This window comes from Parasteatoda tepidariorum, chromosome 2 (assembly GCF_043381705.1).
Source record: "Parasteatoda tepidariorum isolate YZ-2023 chromosome 2, CAS_Ptep_4.0, whole genome shotgun sequence".
Taxonomy (NCBI): Eukaryota; Metazoa; Arthropoda; class Arachnida; order Araneae; family Theridiidae; genus Parasteatoda; species Parasteatoda tepidariorum.
In genome coordinates, this window is record NC_092205.1 from 37,315,483 (window position 1) to 37,327,485 (window position 12,003).

Below are 12,003 nucleotides of genomic sequence, written 5' to 3' on the forward strand. Positions count from 1 at the left end.
GCAAAAATTTTTTCAATGTGCTTAAAAAATTTAAATACGGCGAAATGCGCAAAAAGTGAAACTGAAAATAAGAAGTTTAAACTTTGGACCCTTTTCCTGACCAAACTATTGGAATCAGATTGTTGCTATCCCGTATACTCGGCCGGGATAGCCTGGTTATAAGGGCACTTGATCCATGTCTAAGAGTGCGTGGGTTCGATCCCCGCCGACCGAAGACATAGTGTAGTAAATGGTGACTGATGCGCGTTAAATCTATTGAGTCACAAAGTCCTCCAAGTTCCCATAACAAATCAGTACCTCTGGGGGTACTGATCCAGGAGTTTTCTTGTCTTCTGGATTGGTTTAAAATTTCAAGGTTACGGAGTTGAACATTTGAAGTTGTAAACCCGAAATCGGGTCGGTTGTTCAACGACGGATATAATATAATATCCCGTATACTTTGAAGGTTCAGGAATGCAAATCCGTTGAAAAAAGGGTATGTTTATATAGAGAAAGCACGTTTCTGTGTAGGATTTCGTAACTTAAAATATCGACTGCACTAATTAATAAGTATATTTGTGGCCTCCCCCACAAACCATTAATACTGAGTCCTAGAACGTGAATATCTGATAATTGGATAAAAAGTTATTCAAGATGGTCCGTTTTATTTCTGTGCACTATACAATAATATATTGAGCTTGATGTTAACTCACAATCCTGTAGCTGTAAGTATTTTTCTTAATTAAAGCGTGGAAAATTCGTGAAAATTTTATTTCTTTTTTCACATTTTAAACAAATTAAAATAATTCTGTTTAAATAGTGTCAAGAAATTAAAATAATTCTGTTTAAATAGTGTCAAGAAATTAAAGAAGTCAGAAAAATAAGCTGTTTAATGTGTCAATATATTTAACGAATAAAATGTCAAAGTATTGTCTCAAGTTAAAAAATATCTTGTTGCTTTTGTTTTCACCATCTCTTCGTTCGTATCATGACTCTATTCCTGCATTAATTTCTCCTGCCAATTCTTCTTTTCTTAGTAATCCCAATTTTCAATTCCAATTTTTAAAATGATAGATTATTTCAAAGATTACCTAACAAAGATTTAAAATTTTTTATTTTTTGAGTTTGAGCATTGCATAGCTCTATCACGTTGTATGATAGAGTTAAAAACAATTTCCTCGTCTCGTTCCCTTGTTGAGTAAATATCGTTTTATTTTGATTCTTTTTAATTTCCTTTCATTTCGGTTAGAGTAAAATCTTTTCTTTATGAATATTTTTCACGATTTAAAAAATCTTTTTTCGTCAGAATGTTTCCTTTTTCATCTTTAAATATTATTATGTTTTCTCAGTGAAATATTTGAAAATTTTTTGTTCTGGGAATTAATTGATAACAACGGTCCTTTTTTACTCACTTATATATTTCAAAAGTGGTATTTCACATGACAAACGAATTTTCAACTTCTTTTAACACTTTTAATTTAAGCTTGGAATTCTTAACATCGATATTTCATTTGTTTTAAAATTGTTTCATGCATTAACAGTGTACGATTTGTTAATTACACAAAGTCACACGCAAGTGGGTAAAACATAAATAAGTTCAGGAAACTATATTTTGAATAACTTTTAATTTAGTGGCTTGATTTTGATTTTTAAAGTATTGAGTCGTAATTTCCAAGAATAGGAGCTCAATAATTATTCTTAAAAAAGTGCTAAGTAGTTATTATGTTACAAAAATTACATTTTACATTTCAAATGGTTTTCCTGTCTTATTTAGTATGAAACACAACATTTTGAGTTCAGAAAGTTTATTAGTTTTTTTATTATTATTAGATGGTTCACAGTGTATAATTTGCTATTTAAAAGTATATAATCAAACACATTCAAGTAAACTCGAATAGATTGGGAAAAATATGTATTCTGAAAATATAGTAAAAAAGTAACGATGCAATCATAATTTAATGTAAAGGTTTGATTTTTAACGGAATTAAGTTTCAATTTTTAGAAATCGAGAAGCTTATCTAAATAATGAATAATGAAAGTTATTGAGTGTTTAGTTATTATTAAGTAACAAAAAATCAGGCAAAAATGAATCCCTTCTGTTGGTTTCTTTCTTACAAAGTTCAATTAAAAATAAAACAGTTCTCTAATATAAAATTTAAATTGTTTTTGATGACGGGCAGCTTTAATTAATAATATTATTCACTCTCTCCATATCTTTACTATTGTTTTCAATTCGTTTACAATCGTCCTGAGGCCAAGTATTTTTAGTTCTTCCTCTTTTTCTATTGCCCTGAGGGTCCCAATCAAAAACTTGTTTTTCTTTAAATTTTTCAAGTTTGCGTAAAACAGGACCAATTACGTTTACGTTTTTTAATTTCCAGATCAATCGGTTTCTGTTTTGCTTTTCTAAGGATTTCTGCATTACAAATTTTATAGAATCATTTGTACGTAACTGTTTGGTTGATAAAATGTTTTTCCATGCTTTTCCTCTTACTCATAAGAGGATTAAAACCGTCAATTTTAATTCTAATTTTCGCCATGCAGTTTACTTACCGTACAATAACTCTACCTTTTTTAAAATCATTTAACGATTATTTTCTATACTTGCTCTCATTTTTTAGCAATTATTTTATGGTTTTAATCATAGTAAAAATAAAACCGTGATTCAATTTTACTGTCAAATAGATACTCTATAAGATTATTAAATTTTTTTAGAAATAATTTTTTGGTAAGTTAAGTTGCCAGTCATTTTCATACGTTTGGGCCACTGTAATTTTAACCGGTTTTGCACTTAAATATAATTTTAATAAGTAAGACTTTTAATATATGATAGTTTAAGATTTTTCTTCTCCCTGAGACACTAGAGCTGTGGTAGCTAAGAGGAGAGATCCTTCACCTCCCAATGAAGTGACCCAGGTTCGAAATCCAGCATTGACTTGTAGTATAAATTCTGCTCTCGACTAGCAGGTGTTTAAAAAAGTTTCTTGAGATTATTTATTAAATTCGTTGTTTAAATAACAGAGTTTGTTTATTAATAAAGCAGTACTTTTCTGCTTAAAAAACAGGTGTCTGTTTTTAAATAACAGTATTTTTCTATGAAATAAACGGTTTTATACTGGCAAACTAGCTATCAGTTTTTTTCTGTAGATTTAGCAGATTTCTTACAGTGTATATGTATATTTATTCTAGCTATTTTTTATTGATTTATTACCAAAGAACATTAACAAGAAAAAAGTATTACTGCTGGTCTAAATTACTTCATATTGCGGGTAATTTGATTCACTTTGCTTTCTTTTTCACGTTTAACACATGTGTTTCAGAAAACTTTCATGCATATGAAACTTGAGTGCTACTTCAAACGCAAGTTATGCAATAATTTATTAATCTTTAAAGTAAATAATAAATTGATTGACATCTTACATAGAAAAGTCGCCTAAGTGATCATGAGTGACAGTAATGTTTTTCTTTTCCTTTAGAAAAGCATGAATTTGGGATCCCTAATATCGAGATATTTTCTTTATACCTTTTTATCAAGCATGCTAAAAATATATTTAAATTAGGATAGTAAAATTGCTCACCTAAATTTCATGAACCTAAAAAAAAATCCAACTTTTTAGTTTTATAATTATTGTATTATCGAAGCTGTTCATTCGTACGCATCCATTACTTACCCTTGTTATTAATCTTAATAGTACGCAATACTCCCCATGTACATAATGAAAAATTCTAGATTAAATTACAGTTGGTAGTATAGTAGTTGGTAGTAAAGTAGGTAGTGTCAATACTTTTCCCCATAAAATCCATTTTTACTGAAACAAGTTACGGAACAAAAATTTCCGATAAACAGTTTACAGTATAATTTTTACAGTACAGTACAGTACAGTACAGTACAGTACAGTGAAGTTTTTACAGTACAGTGCAGTTTTTACAGTACAGTACAGTTTTTACAGTACAGTACAGTACAGTTTTTACAGTTCTAGTATTAGTACTTATTTTTACAGTAGTAATTACTGTAAAATCACTGAATAACTCTTATTAAATAAATACTACGGTAACAATTACGGTATAATTTTTTACGGTAAAAATGGATTTTAGAGGATCACTCAAATTTCTTATATCGTAATTTGACCAGAATTTTTTTTGTAGTGTAGAGCTATGTCAATATATTATCCCAGTTACATCTATACTAATAAGTAGTGAGGCGTTTTATAATTAATCGTACTTATATATTTAAAAATCTAACAAAGAAATAAAGCTTAAGCGAAACAAAATTTTTGCTCGAAACAAATGCTGCTCCATTTATTCTGAAATTAATATTTTTAATTAGAACTGAAAATATTAGAAAACAAAACTATATAATTTTTTTCAAATACATTTTATGCGCAAAGCCAGCAATGTATTTTTTATGTAAAGTTATAAAAAAAAAACGACTAATCTATTGCAATTCAACGTTTAGTTTGAAGATTTTTTCATGATATATTTTGTACTCGAGTCTTAAAAATATATTTACCTTTTTTTTATTACGAAGACTACTAATATCTTATCTTATTTTTTTCAGGTATCGGAGAAAAAAATGTCTCTCTTCATAAAACTTGTCGCCTCCATAATTTGATTATTAAGCCATTAGGCATTTTTTATAAAGCTAAAAAATATTCAGGCAGGCATTAAATTATCATCCATAAAATTATTTTTTTAAACTTACTTGCAAAAATAAAGAATAATTAGTCTAAAATAGCTTTTATTTTTTTGAAGCAATTCGCAGATCAATGAGCTTTAAAACAAAATGCGGATTATAAATAATACCCCTTTTTTTATTTTATTGAGTAGAAGAATATATTTTGCTAAATAATTAAACTAGGGATGCAATAATGCCTTAATTAGCTAAAAATATTTTTTTAAGATTGCAGAAATGTATAACTATTAAACGTTTAAAATAAATGGAAAATAATGCAATCTAAAATTTTTTTTTATTGATATTATTTATCTACGTTAGTTATTCGAATATATTTAGTAATTAAGTACATAAAACAGATTTGCACTTCTTAAAAAATTCTCTGTCTATTTCTAAAAACAGTTTTCTAAATCATCTATTAATGACAATCGAAACAATTCTTATTATTCTCTTCTAAATTTTATGTTCTTTTGTATCAAAAATAAATTTTTGATAACGTGATTTAACATTAGTGATCTTCAAAATTTAAAATTATGGCTTTTATTGATCATCAGAATGTGTAGCATATTTTGTGGAAATTTTAGATGGATTTTAAAGTCGAATACTCTATATGGTCTTAAAGTCCCAATAGTGTTGGGCTAACAGCAGTCGGTTTTCGTTGTTTACCCTTCAGAAAAGGTTACGATTTATTTTTAATTAAGAACTCTTACAAGATAACACTAGATTTTTGACTATATATTTTTTTTTAGCTTTAGGTTAGCAATTAAAATTATAAGGATTAAAAAAAATTGATTAAAATGGATTAAAATTGGATAAAACAAACACTTAAACATCGCATTGCTCTAATATGCTCATGCATATATTCTCAATTACAATACCAATATTAGTATAATATAACATTACGTAGCATTAAATGCGCTAGATGTTAAAATATTGCATAATAAATTTTATATTTAATTTTTTGAAATTTGTTCATTGCTAATTGTTTTGATGGAAAGTGTATAATTTTAATGGCAATGATATTACCTTGGGAAGAGTTTATCAAGAAAGTTTTGCAAACTACTTCATAAATTAAAAAAAGAAACACATTTCTAAAATTTAAGTTGGTCTGAATAGGGAAACATTCCAATATTTGCAGAAAGCATTTTCAAGATTTTTACCAAATATTTGATTTCACTTCTTCTGTTAGAGATTTAAAAACAAAGATAATGTTCTTTCGAGAAAATATAAAAATTGGATGAATGCTTCTCGTACAATCAGCCGAAATTGAGAAGGGGAAATATATTTTTTACGAAATGAATTGCTCTAGCTTCAGTGTGTCAATGTAAACGAATTCATCTCAAAAAGATTTAATTAAAGTGTCCACACTCAGAGAAAGATCCATTATTTGGCGATACATCGAAAAGCAAGCTAACTACAACGAAGAAAAAAATGCCAAATTTAAAATAATGTTTCGAATTAAAAAACTTAACAAGTTATGACCGATCAACCCAGTTCTACAATGGTTTCGAATAATTATGTGTTGCACTATAAAAAAGGGTTTCTCAAAACAAATAAAAAATGCTCCGTTTTTAAAATTGTCTCATGCTCTAAATAAATCCAAAAAAAATGTAGTCAAATTTGAAATTTGAAAATGAGATGCTCAAATTTAAAAACGTATGTACTTATTTTTTTCCAAAATGCATGTATAAAAAATTTCTGAAGTTATATCATGTGGTTACTTTATAACACAGAAAAGGAATATTTTTAGTTTGCAGCCTTTAATTTTGAAGAATAAGTTAAATATAAGAAGTAATTTTGAAGCAAAATATTATAAAAGGGATCTTTCCCTTAAAGGAAAAATGAAAAAATAATTTACAGCCAAATAATGTAAAACTTGTATTAATTTTGTGCTGATAACAGCCGACGATGTATGGGCAAAGATTTATTGTTCATTAATGATTACACTGTAAAAAATTCCGGATCAAATTCCGGTTTAAAGTACTGCTTTTCGGGTGAATCATCAGAAAATCCATTTTACTGTAAAATATTATACCGCAATTTTTACAGAAATATTTATTTAATTAGAGAGATTCAGTGATTTTACGGTAATAATTACTGTAAAAATTTCGATATATTAGATTTTTCTCATGTAAAACGTTCCGGTAAAAAAAGGATTTGACTGTAAAAAGTTCGGGCACCCTAATTGCTAGTAATTTTACCGTAATTTGAAACGGAAATTTTTGCAGTGCATATCATGAAGTTTTTCTGTCCAATGAGAATGCTTGTGAATGTATATTGGCAGTTATTTCTTTACGACATGTAAAGATATGAAATGGGTTTAATTTTTTGATTTGTTTGATAAGAGTTATTAATAAAAAAATTTAAAGTGAATAAAAAGTAAATGAAGTAAAATTTAATGTGTATACAAATTATTTAACCAGGCAGAAAATAAATTATTTGAAAAATAATTTTTATACTCTTAATATTTTTAAAATTAATGGCATCATTAGTATTTAATTGCGACATTCATTCTAAATGTAATTTTTAAGTTTAAAAAGGATTTAAATGAAAAATTTTGAATTAGATATTTACAATAATTTTTTATACTGATATGTTTCTCATTTAAAAAATGCTGCTGGAAAATATGTTTTTCTTCATGCTCTTTTTAATATTTTATGATTCATTATATTTTTTATTTGGTTATAAAAAATCATAATCTCTAACTCAAAATTTAGAGAGAGAGAGAGGATTTATAACAATATTGGAATATAAACAATATATTTGTTGAAGAATGTGAACGAAGGCTGAAACGCCGGTGAATCAACAATGTTTCATTTTAAAGCGTGTCGATAAAAAATTATTTGCTATCAAAAGTTACATATTACACTAGTTACACAATTATTGTCGCAAAAATGTTTACAAAATCTTTAAAAGGACTTTAGGCCCCCGTGTCTTCGAGGGTCTATTGAACTTTATGTATAAGGAAAGAAATATCATTCATACATAAACTAAATTTATTAACTAAAAACAAGAACACAACCATCTGGTTTGACGGCCGAGAATGAAAAGGGTAAAACTGGAAAAGTGAAAAACCAAATTACAACTCAGTTGTCAACGGAACGTTGCCAACGGTGTTAAATAAATTTAAAGCTTTAAATAAAGTTAGGTGAGGCTAGATCTGTAGCTCACCATAAGACTCCCCCTCCANACAATATATTTGTTGAAGAATGTGAACGAAGGCTGAAACGCCGGTGAATCAACAATGTTTCATTTTAAAGCGTGTCGATAAAAAATTATTTGCTATCAAAAGTTACATATTTACACTAGTTACACAATTATTGTCGCAAAAATACAAAATCAAATCTTTAAAAGGACCTCATAGAAACGAAATGCTTTGTATTTCTTTGTCAAAGAAAGTAAGTATAAACATAGTGATTCTTATCTTTTCTAGTTTTATATAATTATATGATTTTATAAATGATAACATAAAGGAAAAAAAGATATTAAAATTTAGCATTTCTATATTTCATAATTTTAAATTTATATACGTAAGAAAATACTGTTGTTAATTGTTATAAGGCTTGTAAATACATGAATGGGTATTTTTCAACATCATCTTTTCTAAATACGGTTTAAATATTTATTACAAGTATTCTAAATAATACAAATAATTGCATTTTTACATTTTAAATGTTATACATAACAATGTAATTCTTAAAAAAAAGTTTTTTTTGTATATAGAGAAGCTTAGTATCACATTCATGTGATGGTTGATATGCTTAAATTATAAATAAATATATTTATCAATGTATTTTAGAAGGTATTTGTTCTTATAGATTTAATTCATTTTCATTTACTTTCAAATCTTAAATCAGCAATTTGTACGTTTTTAAATTATATATTTTTAGTGGCAAATATTCAGATGATAATTTATTTAAACCAAGAGTCTTTTAATATAGTATTAACAAATCTATACAAAATGTAAAACTAATTTGTTTATGTATATCGATGTCATTGGTTATGTTTTTAACTATCATGCTATTTTTTTAGAAGAACTATGAATATATCTGAAATGCTGAATTTTCTTGACTCACTTATATAATTTTTTAAAAAGTTAAAATATTTATGTAAAGAAGGGTAAGAGAATTAACAAAAAATAATACAAAAGTTTCGGTTTTGAAAATACAACCATCGGCAAATCTGACTAAATAGAATGAAGACTATTTCTATTAAGGATAAAGATGTTCACATCACTGATCTAATGAAGAGCACAAAAGATACTCATTTCACCTAAAATAAAATTACATGCGACCTACTAAAAAGCACAAAGAATCGTCAAAGAAAAATATGTTTAAACATCCACTCTCATAACAGCATTGAAAAAAAAAACTGTTCCCATGAACCTAAAAAACTGCATTATGCACCACATATATAAGTACATTATATAATATATAAGTACATGTATATAATAAGAATACATAAGTACATTTCATTGAAGATACTTCTACTGAAGATACATTTCAACTAAAGATACATTGAAGATACTTCTTCTTTAAACTCTCCTTTAACTTTCAGTTCATTATATTATCATGAATTACAGCAATGAATCAGAAAAAACTACATCGTATTTTGTATCCCTATTATATAAACTTTTTATTAGATTTTCATCAAAAATTTTTTTTTTTGATTTTTTGCGGTCTAAAAATAATGAGCAACACCCCAACAGAAATAACACCGTTTGTTTATTTCATTCTCCATCTACAAGTGATAGCAGCTAATTATGGTCATTTAGAAAAAAAAAATATTAATTTGATTTTCATTTTTAAATTTTTTGAAAAAAATTTACGTAATTTTCAATTTTAATTTTTAATTTGAATTTCACTTTTAATTTTTTTGTTTTTAATTTTCAATTATTTTTTTTTGATTTACACATTTAACTATAGAAAACACCATCTACCGGAAAAGTTTTGAAATAAAAATAAAAATTCTAGGTATTTATTTATGCCCTGTCATACAAATTTCTCGCAAGAACTAACCATAATCGCTTTCCTTCTATGAGTTTTTGAAAATCGTAAAAGATGCCGTGTAAAGGAAAAATATATATAAAAATTTAACGTGAGAAAAATTTATAATAGATGCATCAAGGTAAAATCTGTCACATGATGAATGGAAGACATATCAAATTAAAAATAATTAGCATGAAAAGCTTGCATTAATTTAGAATTAGTTAGAATTATTAATCTACAAAACAATTTGGAGCTCTAAATACTACTCACGTGAAGGCATATGGAAAAAATTTCAAACCTATAGGGAGAACTTCATAACTTCTACACTCAACATCATAATTTTCTGCTCTTAGCTCCTTTGCTAGTTTTTGAAGACTTGGTCTCATCTGAGTTGAAAAAACAAACAAACTGCACAATGACAAGAAAAAAAACTAAAAATACGCGAAAGTTTAAATAAAAGATCCGAATTTATTTGATATCACTAAAAGAAAAAAAAATCGATGCTGTTTCATCAAGTGATGATGGATATTGCAGTATCAAATACATTGAGTTTGATTCCTATAACTATTGTAATAGATTTCGTTTTATTAAATAATATGTTTCTTTAAAATATGACTGTAAAAAGAGAAAAATATTTCACTAGTAATAGTAAAATCTTAAACAGGGTGGAGTTTTGTTGTAACTTATGTGGTATCTAAACTTTTAATGGATATATGACACAAACATTCATGCGCCGAATTTATGCGCTGGTGGTAAATTTAAAAATTCACATATAAGTACGCAGTACGTTATCAATTCTACAATTTTTCCATAACTATTGTCTCTATCAAAGAAACTTAAACGAAAACGAACTATCAATGATTCTAGTCAATTTATCTTATTAATCAGAAAGATTCTGAATTCAAACCTCTCGTTTGCATTTCATTATTAATTTGAACTTAATATTCTATCTTGGAAGTAGTTAGTGAATCAGTGTAAACTAAAAATAAAGCAGAATTATTTTCGTTCAATCTGTTATAAGTAAATATCACTTCCCATGTTTTCCACAGTGATGTATACTTTCTGCTCACTTCAAAACTTAGTCTTGACGTTTTGAAAATTTAAATGTTAGTCAAAGTTATATTTAAATGCTTATCACAAGTAATCATTATTAAATAATGTTTGAATTTTATTATGGTTGTCATAAATGATATGTATTTTATAATTCATTATTGATGAATACATATGAATTTCATTAGGATACGATTTTTTTTTATCAATCATGAAGTTTTTATGGATGATTAAATTAGGATACGTGGCGTTTTTGGAAAGTAAAGATACTTCACCGATAGCAGCAGCGGAAAAGGCTTTGCGAGTCCGTTAGCAACATACATTGTAACCTTGAAAGTTTTACTTTTCCTTGAAGGTCATTCGTTCTTTTCATAGTAAGCCTTGTTCAAATAGCATGTCTTCATAATACCTGCATTAATTCAGAATCCCGTCAGAATTGAAATAACAATTAATGCAATGGCTCCATACGAATTTCTCAAGAGCAAAGAAATTCAAAGCTTCAATTCCCCCTCCACTCGAAAACAGGCTTCCATTTTCTTGAGCAGACAGGTTGACTTCAAATCCTCCATGGCCACAATTAATGCAGTTGCTCATTACGAGAGTTCAGACGGGCTATTTAAAACAAATGCAGGGGCTTGTTGAGAAGCGGAGTTTACTTGTTGCATGACAACGCTCGTCCTTACACAGCGCTTCAAACCAAATTACAACACAGAGCCGCGATGGCTCAGGGGATACAGCGTCCGCCTTCCAGTGAGATGAACCGGGGTTCGATCCCGGCGATAGCTGGTCGATACGAATTCCGCATCCGGCTTGCACCGACCACAGTGCTGACGTGAAATATCCTCAGTGGTAGACGGATCATGAGTTAGAGTCTCCTTGCCGTCAGGCTAACCGGGGGAGGTTTCCGTGGTCTTCCTCTCCATGTAACGCAAATGCGGGTTAGTTCTATTAAAAAGTCCTCCACGAGGGCAAATTTCTCCCAATACTTGATCCAGGAGTTCCCTTGTCTTCTGGATTGGGTTCAAAATCACAAGGCTATGGAGTTGAACACCAGCAGTCATAAACCCAAAAAATTGGGTCAGCTGTTCAACGACGGTAATAAAAAAAAAGTACAGCACAAAAGTTTCAAGTGAAAAACTTTAGATCATCCATCATACAACCAGGACCTTGCACCCAGGTGCTTTTACGTATACCTTTTCCCGGAGAAATATTTTGGAGGGCAAAAATTTCACGACGATAACGAGGTCAAATCTGAAGTTGAAATGTGATTCCGACAACAGGCAGGGAAATTCTATCACTTTGGTATTCAAACGC